Consider the following 14,641-nt stretch of genomic DNA (forward strand, 5'->3'; position numbering starts at 1 on the left):
GCTGGAAATGGGCGCAGCCATGGGGTCCGAGGGGCTGCTGCTCCCCTGGGCACTGCTTTGTTTTCTTCCAGGCAGCCGTAGCAAGGAGGAGTGCTGGTGAGAAGCCCTGAGCTTCACACTTCCAACTAAAATCTCCTGCATGTGCCTCTGTCCCTTCTGCCACCAAGGACTGTCCACATTTTCCATTCTTGACTCCATATGGCTGCTCTGAACATCCCAGGTTATCTGCACGCAAACCAGCTGCCTTTCCCACAGCTCTTGACAGCTCACCAGGCTTTCTTCGCTGCTCAGCGCCCACGTGCCGGGGCCTTAAGGCAGTTAGCATAGTGTTAGGATGCATTCGTTTTCGGAGGGCTTTTCTTTCGGGAATCCGGGAAGTGAGAGTTCAGATCGTCCCTCCCTCAGCAGGCTCCCGACCCTGCAGGGGCCTGTCAGAGGTAGAAGCGCTGCAGAAGTCCTGAGTGCCCGGGAGCTTCCATATAGCACAGGAAAAACATATGACGGGAAAGCTGCTAATAGCAGAGGTGAGGTCTTACGCGCATTTTCCACTGGTGTTATAGACTCTGGAGAATCAGATTGTTTCGTCCAGGTTCCCAAATTGCTTTTTGGTGTTTATCCAAAACAAGCCTGTGCGTTGAGGTTTCCTATCCCAAAATTGTCTAACCAAATGAAAGGAATGACCTCAGTTGCACGGATGCTCCTCCATTTGGTCCTACAACTAGACTGGGGCCAGGACATAACCCCAGACTGACTCCCCTCTTCTCCCCCAAAAGGCCCTGTTTGAAGATGTTGGAGTTCAGTCCAGATCTGACTTTCCCAGCTGGCCCCTCTCTGTGTAGCAGTAAAATCCTAATGCAGAAAGCTTTAAGGCAGTTCAGAAATGTGGCTGTGCATAAATGCTGGGCGTTTTGCTGGTAATGCTCATAATGCTGTTCAGTCTGGAGTATTTGGGGAACAAAGATTAATCCCATAAGAGTGATCTGTTACTTGCATTTCTTCATGTTGACTGGAAGTTTGTCCCTTTCATTCTGCTTGCTTTCTCACCTTCCAAGGCACGTGTGTTGCTCTTCTAGCCATTTCCTTGTGGTCATGAGATTTGGGGTCACACATTCTCTTATCTGGGGTTTTCACAGCTGCTGCTCCTTGACATGGCTGCAAGGGATGCTGGGTTAGGTGGGATGACCTGTTGCTCTCAGGTTTATTTCTTTATAGCATCTCTATCAAGAAAGACTGTAAGACTAATATCATTCAAATACTTCTAGATCACCATAGTCTCCTTGTGAATGTGGGGTTTGTGAGCTGTTTTACCACAGCTTTTATCCTCTTTTTGGTGAAAAAAGAAGTTATGTAATTCAATTCCTCTTTTTTGCGCTCAGATTTACCATATTTGCAGATAGACTGTGCCTGTGTTAGCAGCTGGTGTGGCGTAGAGGGAGCAGATCCATCGAGGTGGCTGTTTGGTGTTGAAGACTCGATATGTTGGGTGATTTATATCATATTTCTTCTGTTCTGGTTCTCAGGGATGGGATGCTCATCTGTGGTTGGAGTGCAGGAGATGCGCTCCTGGAGTCCATCTTCTGGTTTCCTTTCACTCAAAAGGAATCCAGTTAAAAAAATTGCTCCCTGATGTAAATTGAAACATGGCAAGTGGGGACAAATGGGACATTTGCCTCATAAACTCACTCTTGATGCAAACAAAAACAAAAGATCTGTCAAAAGACCACGGTCAAGAGACCAAGTCTAGAGACATTGCTTTACCTTGAGGTTCCACATGGTTTGAACGTGTGGCAAACGGGTCACTTATCGGGCTAGTGAAACAGCTGTTTAGCTTGGCTGAGTAGCTCTCTCATTCTTTCTTAGATACAGCTGCTAATCTATTCTTCCACTCTCTTACACTTCCCCAACCTTCCCCTTTTCCAAACCCTCACTAAGCATATACATTATACACATATATTATATATATATGTGTGTGTGTGCGTAGGCAGTTGTGTCGGCTGCCGGGATTTCCTCCCAAACAATACCTGTTGTGCTGGCCACAGCGGTTCTCTTGGTTCCCATGCTCAGAGCAGTTTGAGTTTCCTGCTGGCTCAGCAGCAAGACTTTCAGGGCTTTTTATACTTATTCTTCTCCGGGAGCCAAGCGGAGGAGCGCAGTTTGCCTGTGAATAGCGAGCTGGCTGGGCAGGCGGCAGGAAGCTTGCATACTAAACCGTGTGAACTTTGAGGAGGGGAGGAAGGGGGCCGGGGGCCGCTGGCTGGGCTTTGTGAGGCGTTTGCTGCAGCCCTCTGCCTTATAAACTCATCATCTCAGCACAGGGGTGCTCCCCTCAAAGGAACAAAAATATCTGTAAAATAGGAGTGGAAAGAAGCGAGGGAGCTGAAAATGGAATTAGAGAAGGCACGCGGGGAGGGCTCGGAGAATAGAGAAGAGTGAGGAGGCTTGGGTTTTAATTATTTGCGTGAAGCCCTGTGCATGGTTTCCCCACACGGAATGGTGCCACAGCACCTCGTGCTGCATTGCCCCTCGCTGCCCCCGCAGTGGCCGCACTGGCTTCCTTGGGTAGCTTTTCTGGATTGCCCAGGCAAAATCAGTAACTCAGAAATGAAGACACACTTCTCTCTTCCCCTCTGCACTCTCCCCCTCTAATCCTTGCTGTTGCTGTCAGCAAAAATTAATAAATAAGCGGGTTCCCATTTGCAAGGATGGCACATCATGGGGTAGCTATGAAAGAAGTGTTTGAGGAGCAGCACCACGAAACGTCCCTGCTCATTGGCCACAGGTGAAGCTGCCTCTGGAGCAGGGAGAGGGGTGATTTGGCAGGTACGGTGGCTCTGCTGCAGGCTGGAAGCATCCTTGGAAATAGGTGGGATGTGAGAGGAAGGAAGGAAGGATGGGCTGAGCCCGTCTGCCTGCAGACCACCTACCTGCCTCCTGCCGGTGTCTGCACAACAAACGAGGAAGAGGCTTTGCCTGTGCTTTCAAAGTGAGGTGGCAGAGGATTGCACATGCTGGGCAGATGCTTCCTCAGCAAGAGTGGCCCAAGGTGGGCACGGCACTGTGGCGCTTGGTGGGCACTGCCGGAGGGGTGGCAGGGGCTGCAGCGTAGGCAGAAGCACCATGAGTGTCTGTAGGATCTATTTTTAGGGTGATGGCGTGATGAAGAGACCCGGTGGGGAGTGGAAATGCTCAGCAGAGTGACAGACTGGGAAACGAGGTGCAGCGAGGCATGGTTGGTGATGCCGTAGCATCGTTGCAAAGTGATGCAACCTTCCTGGCCTGATCTGAAAAAACAACCCACAGCTTTCCCTCCTCTATTTGGCAGCACCTTTCTCTGAGGGTTTTCTAAGGTGCCAATTACTCCAGGCTCTAAATAATCCACAAATACACAGTAAATCCAAGAAGCCGAAGCCCTTGCTCCCCTGCCCAGCTCAGCGGCACGCTGTGTCTAGCTTGTAAGCGAGCACCAAGCAAGGCAACACATCTGCTTAGCACCTGCATCCCCCTGGTGTCCCCCCAGGACGAGTAGCCTTGCCCAGAGGTCCTCGAGCGCTGGGGAGATGGGGAGATATCGCTCTGGGTCCCAGAGTGGGCTTGCGGGGAGCCAGTGGAGGTCCCTGGGGAGGGCCATCTGCTGAGCTTGTCTAGATCCCAAACAGTCTCTGCCTAGGCAGCTTGTGGCAGGTACAGGCACCTTGGAAGGTAACTGGTGCCTTCACCGTGGTCTTCTTATGAAATACAAAGGCAGGCCCAAATCTGGGGAATTTACCATCAGATTTGTGCATTTTCTGTTCATCTCCACTCCTGGCTCAGCAGAAGCCCAGTTTAAATTGCATGTAATTGGTGACTTTGGTGCCTCTGTGTTTTTAAGGCAATCCAACATTTCTTATAAGACCAAATGTTTCGTTGCCTGTAACCCCTGCAAACTTTAACTGTTTACCACTTAGCTGTTTTTTTCTGTGCTGGGTATCTGTCTTATGCTGAATGCATCTGTGAAGCTTCAGCAAAAAATGTTTTTCTTGCTTACAAGAAAGAGACGAGAGAAACAATTTTTTTTCTTCGTATTCAAACGTGTTCTTAAAATGATCTGTTGAGAAACTCTAGCACTTTCTGCCTTTGGAGGAGAGGCTTGAAATTTGGCAGATATCAGGAATGCGCCTTTGGTTGTTCTTCATGGGGAAAAAAACGGTTGAACTAAGAAACCTTAAGAAAAAAAAAAGCCTCAGATCTCAGGCACTCAACAGAAACTTCTTAAGAGTTAGAAGCTGAATTCTCTGAAGGCACTTGCTCAGTGGAGACTTGTTCAAGTCTGGCGGCTAAATCACAGATGAGAGTGCGGCAGGCACACTGCAGCCTCCTGCTGCAGGTGTAGAGCAGCAGCTCTTTGAAATTGTTTTTCAACAATTTCAGGGACATCGTGGTGCGGAGGACCAGAGCCTGGAGATGCTCTCGGACATGGTCCTTTGCTGATTCTTAGGCCAACACATGGGAAGGCTGATGTTGACTAGGGCAAGGACCTAACCGAGGGAGGGAGGGAGGGAGCCCTACTGCAGTGCAAAGGCTGAGGACCCCCTGCCGGTGGAGGGGGACTGATGTCAGATGTGGAGCTGGACATGGGAGCAGAAGCAAGGCAGAAGACAGGTTGGAAGGACCAGGAAACACAGGAGGAATCACGTTTGAGAGTATCTCTTCCCAATGGATCATACCGCCCACAGAACCTGGGATTCAGCAGACCCAGGGATTTCTGCCATGCAGTAGTTGTCCTTTGTCAGCAAATATGTGGGGAAGCCGTTGGCACAGGCTGTGACTCATTCCTGCCTGCTCCCTCAGCAGAGACTGATGGACTATTAGTCCTCCCAGTTATTCTGCTTTTCAAGCACGATGGAATTAACATCTGAGAATAAGAGCCAGTCCTGCCGGTGAGTCATGCGGTGGCCGGTTGATGCCACATGATGGGATTCCTGCAGTTTTTCTTCAGTTTGCCATCTGCAAATCAAGGAAATGACACAAACCCAATGTAGATTGAAAGTATGGGAAGTCTGTAGGGTCAAGCACCCAGCAGTTAGATAATGCTTGATTTATCACTACCCTTGCCATGTGAGTGCAGCTCCCACCTGCACACGAATTGTGATAGTGTTGCTTTTAGCTGCAGGATCAAACGCATATGTAAATGGTTTTTTTTTCTCACAACAACTCTACCTCTTTTAATGCCCAGGGCATGCGGTTCTTGGCAGGTGAGTGGAGGCTGTGCAGGGAAGGGTCCTCATCCTGCCTCATTACAGCTGGGCACAAGAGGATCCCTGCCTGCCTTCACACCACAGTGGACTCCAGCCCTCGGCGATGGCAGTGGCAGCCAGCGTCTTTCTCTGCTCTGCAAGACCAAAACAGATGGAGTCCTCTGATAAATTATCTGCCAAACTCAAACAAGCCCCCATTGGGCAAGTGCAGAGTGAAGTTTTGTGTAACTTGTAACTTGACCACAGGTGGGAAAACTTTGGATCCTTGCAAAGGCACATTCATTCCCCTTCCCTGACTGCTTACACCGGTGCCAGCCTCTGAAGACAGAGGCGCTTAATCTCTCAATTTGAACAGAACAAGCTAACATGTATTTTGCTAATCTTATTCTAGGAGACAGTTGAATTATTTTAACTAAAAATTACCAAAAGAGTCTGCCTGAGGCAGACATCCAACACAAGAGTATTTGGGCTCGAGCAGCTGAGCTTTGGCAAAGCTATGTGTAGCGGAAAGCAGTCATTAATGGGAAGTGTTAAGCAACTTTAACTCCAGACAGTGCTCAGAGGGGGAGATGAGAAACTTTGGCTCTGGGGATGGCCCCACCAGAAAAGACATATGTGTGTGCGTGAAATCCTGCCGCTATGCATTCGGTTAGCCCATCGCTACAGGCGAATCCTGACCTGCGTTTGTAATATGGCATTTGCAGGCTGTAGGGATGGACTTGCTGTTTTGTTACTAGTTACTTCGTGGTTTGCTGTTGAATGAAATGCTGAGGAGAAATGGTATTTTAGTGATGGTAAAGCATGCGGGGAAACACGTGGGATTTCACTCTGCCCATGGGAGGAGGAGGCACAGGGGAAGGGGGATGTTGGCCCCGTCCCTGCTGGCCCGTGGCACACATGGTGTGTGTGGCAGGTTGCTTTGTGATAAGGTCTCGTCATCGCGGCTGTGAGTGGTTCTGGGGACTCCTCCCTGCTCGGCTGACAACCTCTGCGCCTGCGGAGGCTTTGGTAGGGGGTTGAGAGGGCTGCGAGGGTTAGTGTTGGGGCGCTTGCAGCTCTTATTGCCAGCCTGCATTTTCCTTTTCTGCAGGAACAGGTATTTTCCTTTCTTGTTATGCTTCATCTAGAGCTGTGTAAATAGCACTCTCTCCTTGATCTTGACACCTTCAAATGATTTTATCTCCCTTTGAGGGATTTATTTACCCAAACTGTACTATTTAGTTATTTAATCTTCCCTTTAGTTAGTTGATTGTTGTTCATTACTGAATTATTTCCAATATGCCAACATCTCCTTGGCACATGAGTGCCTGCAGTTGCTTTCTCTGTTTAGAGGATGGCTCGGTCCCAGCAGCGCACTGCAGAGAGAAGCCATCATCCTTCTGCTCTATTATCTGATGCTCTTCACCTCTCTGCAGGTCTAAATCAGGCCCTCTTATTTTACAAACCAGCATCTAGTTTGCTACTCACTCTTACCCCTGTGTTAGACCCTTTTCAGAGCTGCTACAATTTATTTTTCCAAATATGTTTCCTTGCATTGCCCATGTCCCAGGCAGGAGCTGTTAGATGATGTTTTTCGTCCCACTCCCCTGTCTCAGAAACATTTTTGGTTTTGATCGTGAAATCATAATGAGAAACTGAAGCTCACGCACTCTTCTCTTCCTCATTACTAAATCAAAAACGAGCCTTTTTTTAAAAAAAAAAAAAAAATAAATACTTTACAGGTTTGTAATTCTCCAGCCTGCGAAACAATTCCTTCCCATTGACAGCGGCATTGTGCACTCCCTGGGGACCAGGCAGGCAGACGGGACAGTTTGGTTACACGGAAAGGAAGGGCCACTAAAATGGTGAGCAAGGCTCTTGTGGAGAAGGACAGGCCAGAGCTGTCTCAGTCCAACCCTTGGTTATTCTGGGCACTAACGCATTCTGCCGAAACTTGAGCAGAGGTTTTAAGAGCTGTTTGTTTGGATAGGTAAAAGCTTTGGAATGATATATACACTTTGTATGTGCAGGTGACGCTTCATTTTTATATTCAAAGTGCATTAGGACATGAAAGGAGCCACTTTCAATCTAGTCTGCAAATGACACCTAAGCCCAGCCTGGGAAACATGCGCTATCTGAAGAGCATTTACTGGGATGTCGATGCAGATTTCATTTTTCTTCCCTGCAGGCATTAGAGGTGGAAATAGGATAGGTTTGGACCTAACCTCACAATCAGGGAAAGGAGAGAGGCAATGGGCTTTGTCTGGGTAGCTCCCCAGTACCATTGCGTTAAACCGGCGGTGAACTTCTCCAAAGCTTCTCCAAAGCTGTGGGAGCCAAATGTCCCACCCCATTTGCCTGTGGCTGCTGGGTTAATTTTTCTCTTTTTGAGGTCTGAACCCTTCAAAGCTTTGTTTTGTATGGGTGAATAAAAACTAGGTACAGCCTATGGAGAGAGCTGGAAACTATTTGGTGCAGAAAGACCATGGGACTCTGAGAATGAATGCAGACTTCTTTTTAGCTGAAAATAATATATACATTTAAAGAGCAGAACATGCAAATACATTCATAATGGCCACTATCAGGAGCTACTGGCAGTTTCTCTGAGCAGAAAAGTCCTTGTCTTGGAGATTTCTGCTACCCCTCAGGCTTCTGTCCATTTCTATGTTGTTACTTGCAGTGTTTAAGCCCCATTAAGTTTAAGTGCATAAATTTTCTTTGGCTATTCAACCCCAGCCACTTTTGGGAAGGAATTGGCCAGAATCCCTGAACCTAAAATAATCAAACGTCTGTCTTTCCATTAAAAAGGCTGCCATTTATCTGACAAGCAGTGCAAAACGGAATAGGTAGCTCAGTACAATCATCCTCTGAGAAACCTGTTGTTGCAAAACCAGGCAAGTGGCTTGTATATAAGCAGCTAAGGTGCCTTTACCAATACCCAGGTTGTTGCATGGCATGGCAGTATATTTTGTTTCATAACAGGTGTTACTTTTATTATCAGCCTCTTGGTTTCTACCACTCACTTTAGAAATATTCCAGCCACAACTTGTAACCTTTACAGGCTCATCCAAGGAGCGTGGCCTTTCAGCCACTCCTTCTGTGAGCATTTGTTGTGCTCCGGGAGAGGATGTCTTTGTTTTAGGATTGTTCTGGGCATGAGAAATAAATATCAAAATGGAGGTGGTGGCCAGCGCAGAGAACCAACCGAAGTAATTTTAATGAATTTCTTTCCATACCTGCCAATCCACCCTCCCCTGCAGGAAAAACAACTCTCAGACGAATAAAGCATATGGCACGGAAGATGGAGTGCCAATGCCAAGTTTGTCTTTGTCTTAGCAGAACTCTCTGCAAAATGCTGAATCTGCAGATCTTCTCCTGGAACATGCTCTTCAGGAGAAAGGGGGAGGCATATTCCCATCGCCTTTTTAGCTGGGCTTGTGTGCTCTCACTGTTTGAATTCTCAATGGGTAGGACATTATTGGGCAGATGCACAGTACTACGTTCAAACTAGCTGCTGGGGATAGCCGTGCATGTGGCAGCAGCAAAGAAAACCCATCAATGAGGTTGGCTAAATATTTGAGAAGGATCTGAAGGCCACACTAACCTGCCTTCTGCATGCATGTGGGCTAACTAGCTGTGACAACTGCCATTTCGGCAAGCAGGCATGCCTGCTGCCATGTGGTTAGACACCCTGTTCCTGGCCATGTTTTTTTATCCAGTTGGTGTTTATGTTGCTGGGAATATTTGAGGACACGACCATATCTGAGCTGTCCAGAAGTGAGGCGTTCAGTGTTAAGTCCTTCCACCATGACTTGCTCTACAGTGGGTAGAGAAACAGCCACCCCCAGAGGTTATTTATCCTGAAATAGGTGTGGAGTAGCATGAGAGGGTACCTCTTGCTCTCCATAAGCTCAGAGAAAACCCTCAATGCCAGCTCAGCCTGTGGCCAGCCATTACAGGTGACTCTGCTGCCAGCTCAGCCCCTATCAAGTGAGGCTCCGGGAGGACACATTGCTGGTGGGTCCTGATGTGGCACATAGGACCTCATCATCACCCTGCTTCAGCTGTCTTCTGAATGATGTAGGAGGCTGGAGGAACTTTAAGAGCCTCTCAGCAGTATGCCTCTCCACGGTTGGGTGACATCTGAAAAGGAGGTTTGAGTGTCTAAATTTAGAAGTTAGGCATCTAAGGCCTTTATTGGACCTATCTCTGCAGGGACTGAAACTGAGCAGACTTATATAAAAGGAAAAAATCCCCTGCTGAGTTACTTTAATCTTCCAGATAGCTATGGAAATATTTGTGCTGTGTACTCTTACAGACATGTTTCTTCTATAGGCGCTCTCAGACCTGAGAGATGAGGCCATCATTTTACCTGGACACGTGCCATGGGGGGACACCATGGGTTAGGCAAGGGGTGCTGCTCACCCAGGACCTCTTGCAGCACTTTGGCTTGGAGATGTTTCGTAAGGCAGGAGGTAAAGTCCCCACCTTTGAACCCACACGTCAGGAAAGCCTCCCACTGTGGGTAAGCGACACCTCTCTTTCCAGAAAGTAGAAGATACCCGTCAGTGTGATGAAATTAATGGGCCGGGAAGATGCTTTGTTTAAATGAATGCTGGGAGAGGCGGGGGGAGGCTTGATTTTTCACATGGTTAATGTTCCCAATCCTCTTTTTAGTCCTCTCATGGCAACCTGTGTACTTTGCAGTTCAAAGTCACATGAATCTCTGCTCAGCAGAAATGTAAATGTTTTGATAAAGCTGTTCTTAACAAGTTTGATTCATTTAATCAGCTTGATTAACTGCAGAGCTTTATGGTCTTTAATTGGGAAGGATTTACTATAAATTACCATTTTTTTAAATTTTGTGAAGAACGTGGCGGTGCGTGGGATCCTGCTGCCTTTGCAGCGCCGTGGGAGGTGCCTGTCTCTGGCACCCGGCCGTTCCCCTGTGTCTTCACGTGTTTCAGAGCCCTGGAGACCTTCGGGTGCTGAGCCTCCCAGTGAGGGCAGGCAGATGCTGGGCGAGAGGCAGGATGGAAATTCAACTGGAAGTGTCTCGATAGACCCTATTTCTTTTCTCTTGTGTTTGCATCTCCTAGATGATTAATCTCCCCTCCCAGTAAAAACGCAGCATGCTGCTTCTTCTGACAGGTCCCACAAGAAAGGAAGCACGGTCATCCATAACAGCCCTCTCCTTGTTTTGGTTCATAACCAGCCTCAGCCTGCACTGGGTTTTCAAAGGCTGGCTGAACAAAATCCCCAAGCTTACCAGTAGAAAGAGGAAAATAGTCTTGATCAGAAAATCTCGGCTTGGGTACACGTCACAACTGGTCTTTCCTCTCTTCCATGTAACGTGGCAGACTGACAGGCTGTAAAATACATCCAGCTGGAAAGAGGATAAGTTTGTTTTACTCTGCCCAGCCTCATTTTTCAGAGCTGAATATCCAGTCGTATAGGTGTGCGAAACCTCCAAGGCCCTGGAGGCTTCATGCAGCAATGTTTGGGTTTTTTTTAATAGACAGTTTATTGTCCACATTATATTTCCCTGTGCCTTTTGGTCAATATCCCAGACTAGAGAAACCAAGGAGAGACTGAAAACAAATCAACTCTCCCCTTAAATTTAGAGCCTGCCCAAAGCACCAGCGCAACCGGAGCATTGACACGGTCTCTGCACCAGCGGGTTTGCTATTTGCTCAGCAAGGACCACTCTCCCATCGCAGTGCCGTGCTGCAGAGCCGCTGCTCCGGGGGTGTCGGGGGGTCTCGTCATCAAAATGCACAGGCAACATGGTTCCGCAGCTCTCTTCCAACAGCTTTGCACTTTTACTCCCGCCTGACTCTGAAGTGGAATTGCCCCTGAGACAACGGCGTATTTCATAAGAAAGGAATGTTTTTGATCCTTCCCTAGCACTTCCACGGTTCTTCTGCATGTACCGCTCTCCCAGGCCAGCGTGATGCAGGAGGAGACATTTCTAACCTGGTTCCTCTTTCACCTTTGACATTTCTACGTGTTACAAAAAGCTCTTGGCCGTTCCCCAAAAGTTAGGATTCGACGCTTTTTTGGCCTTTTTCTTTTTTTTTCACACAGATTAAACATTTGCACGTCACATCCTTTACAAGCAGTTGTTTGAATGGATGCGCTGCCAAGGAAGACACTTGGGTTTAAGTGGCTGATCCTTTGCGACTGTAACGGCTCTTAATTAAAGGTTATATCTTTGCAAGGCCAAAATGTTCTTTATCCAGCTTTGGCTTTGAAAGAAACACTGCAAATGTTTTTGGATTAGATGTGAAATGTTGTGTAAATTCTGTAATACCAAGGTGGAAAATCTGTCCTTTCTTTGTTAATAGACTGTATATCAAAACTGGGGGGCTTAAAGCCTAGTTGGTTTTATACACTATGAGTTCATCAGAGTTTTACATCCCCATAAAGGGGGATATCTAAAACCAGAATAAATGTGTAAAAATAAATTAAATATGAACCTAAAGAAATATTTGTGTGTGTTTTGTGTTTTAACTTTTCCTTTCAGCTTCTCTTCTCTGGAGTTGCTTGCACTTTGGGGCTGTGCATCCTGACCTCCCGGAGGGCTCTGTCAGGAGCTGGCAGGGACACAGGAGCCCCGAATGATTCTTCACAAAGGCAGAGATTCAGAGCTGTCCTTCAAACTGATTTCACTTCATGCTGCAGCATCTGCGGCATGTGTTTGAGGCTGAGGAGGCCACAGCTTAGTGGTGCAGTCAGAGGAAATGGCGAGAAGCTCCATCGGTGTTCAGGATGCAGCATGGTTTGGGCGGCTTGGAAAAAGAAAGTCTTATCGCCGGTTACTTGATCCAAGGAGAAAGTAGCTACGTGTTGCTGATTACCTCCTGGGAGAAATAGCATATGACTGATAACTTTTAAATTGCTCTTTCATCGTGCCGTGTGAACTGCACATGGGGACTGGAGCTGCACTGGAGGCTGTTGCATCACAGATCGTGCTTTCAGCAGAGCTTTGCAGAAAAAAAATGAAAGTAAACGGTGTTATTTTCAGCCTGAACAGTGAGCAAGTTCTCAGTATCTAAATGAGAGCCCTTGAAGTAAGCTCCAGGTGTTGCAGGAAGTGGTGGAGGTGACTCAGTAAATGTCACACTTCCCTCCAAGTCAGTTCTGAAGTGGTGTCCAAAAATAACATTTCATGGGCATCTGGCTGTTTGAGATGGCTCTGCTTTTTCATGAAACTCAAAACCAGTGCTACCTGGCACATTCCTGGTTTTACACCACCTTTTTTGTCACAAGTGTTTGCCTTTATCTTCCTGTCTTTGTTCTTCCCTATAAAGCCAAAGATATGACAAGTTAAGTCCTGTAGGTCTCTAAAAACAAGCATTAACCCCTTTCATCCTCATTGCATTGCTTTGATGCATTTTCTTAAATATTTATGCCCCTTGACCAACCGATATTTCCTCCACTGTTTTAGTCCAACATGTTTTTCTTTGCAACTGCCCTTTGCAAGCATTGATGGGGGCGACTAAACAGCTGCCGGCTTCAAGCAGGCAGAGAGTGGTGCAATGGAAAAGAAAAATCTTTTGTGTCTAGCTGCATGGACATTCACTTGCCAGTTTGTGTTATATGCAGGCAGTGGGAGAGGACAACCGCACCCCACAGCCTCTGAGATGGGGTTGAGGGCAGCCAGCCCACCCCAGCCCACCTCCTCAGTGGTAAGCAAGTGGCTGGTTACTGTCATGTCAGGCTCTGGTCATCACAGCTCTCCGTGTGTCCGTAGACGTGCTGGTGGGGAGATGCTTCATGCTCATCCAGCGGCTTGGTGACGTGGGAGCTTTCGCAGCACTGCCAAATGTTAATCCATGGCCCAAGGGTTGACCCTTTCCCTGGGGAAAAAGCAGGGTGGATCATCAGGGGTAGGAATGTCTGGCTCCTTAGTGGTTACACTGGAGACTAAGAGGTCCCAGGAAGAAAGGGGAAGGGAAGCTGGAGTACAAAGAAATCCTAAAGGTTGTGTTAGGGTAGAAGAGAAAGTGTAGGCACATCATTCCAAATCCCCTCTCCCTGAATCCAGACCTAGGAAACTGTGTGACACGTGGAGGGGGATGCATCAGCTATTTGTGCATGGGCATTGCAGGCTGTGGGTGCCAGGCAGTCAGAGGCATCAAGATCTTTGTTATTCTTCATGGACAAGTACGATAAACTTCTGTAACCACTGTCTAGGTTAGATTTTGTAAACTAGCACTTCTGTTTTTATCTGAGCCTCATCTGAGAGTGATTTTAAGGTAGTTGTCTAACCACAGGGTGTCTGCTCCTGCAGCTACAGCAATGCTTTACACCAGGTACTAGTACCTCCTCAAAGTTAATCTTAATGCACTACTACAATGAGGGATCTCAACCCCAAACCACCCCAGCCCTGAAAGAGTTGTCTTGCAGCAGTGGGTTAGGTGCTGGGTCCTGGAGATGGCCTTGGCTATGCTGTTAGCTGCCCTGGCTGGTGGAGATGGACAACACTCCTGGAGGCTTGCTGTGGCCGCTGTGGCAGGGGAGAGCTCTGTGGAGGTGCAGCATGGCAGGCAGGCTGCCTGGCAGGCCTCCTGGGCAGCACACAGTGAACTGCATCTCATGCCAGCAGTAAAATCACCCCAGAGCCCCTTGCCTTAGCATGAACCATCACCTCCTGCTTTCACAATGACGAGGTTTCATATCCTTCTTACATCAGCTCTTTTCTGGAGCTGCCTGGGCTGTGAGCCAGCCCGCCCAACCGCCTTCTCCTGGTGGGGGCTGGGGCTGAGCTGGATGCCCCTGTTCCACCACCTCCACCCCTGTGGCCAGGCCTTTGCACAGCTGTGGGGCAAGCGCTCGGGTTTGAGGAGCACCTCCATCCTCCGCCGCTTCAGCCTGCAGAAGCACAGTGTGGCCTGGGAATGGAGATGGGGATGGGATGGCAGGGAAAAACCCTGTCCTATCCTGCAGGATCCCAGTGTGCACAGGCAGGAACCGTCCCTCTGTGTCCATCCTCCTCTGCAGCATTAGCAAGCATGTTGTCCTAAACACGTTCCCCCTCCTTCCCCTTCTCAGACAGTGCCTTCTGTGCTTGTGCCTGTGTCAGCGTGCCTGGATCCACCTGGGCTGCTTGTATGAGTCAGTCAGTATCTGGTGACCAGTGGTGCTGGGGCTCTTCTGCCTCTGTGCCCAGGGCAGATGGATGGGCTGGAAGGGCCTGAGTTACTGGCTCAGTTCAGGCAGGGAATGCCCTTTGGAGAAAACCTCCTGGTTGCTCCCACACACTCTGCTTCTGTTCACCTTGTGGGGTGGCCTTGGAGTGCATAGACTGGGTGCCTTATGGAGGAGGCTACACTGGAAGGTGCTCTCCAGGAGCACCCCTTCCACTTCCCAGTTCAGTCCATACAGACAAACTGCAGCTAGTCTGATGTAACCCGCCACTAAAG

The 14,641-nt window shown here is 48.3% G+C and overlaps 1 protein-coding gene across 2 annotated transcripts in view; it reads left to right on the forward strand.

Annotated features, from left to right (window-relative positions):
• The window catches only part of TOMM20 (translocase of outer mitochondrial membrane 20), a 51,021-nt gene extending 39,311 nt beyond the window's left edge, over positions 1-11,710 (forward strand). Inside the window, exon 6 of one of the 2 annotated variants that reach the window (XR_012586145.1) lies at positions 9,549-11,710. The gene's annotated coding sequence lies outside the window, so the exon portion shown is untranslated. The remainder of the gene's footprint in view (positions 1-9,548) is intronic. The other variant, XR_012586146.1, reaches the window with a different exon arrangement.
• The last annotated feature ends 2,931 nt before the right edge of the window (positions 11,711-14,641 follow it).

This window comes from Larus michahellis, chromosome 3, assembly GCF_964199755.1.
Source record: "Larus michahellis chromosome 3, bLarMic1.1, whole genome shotgun sequence".
Lineage (NCBI taxonomy): Eukaryota > Metazoa > Chordata > Aves > Charadriiformes > Laridae > Larus > Larus michahellis.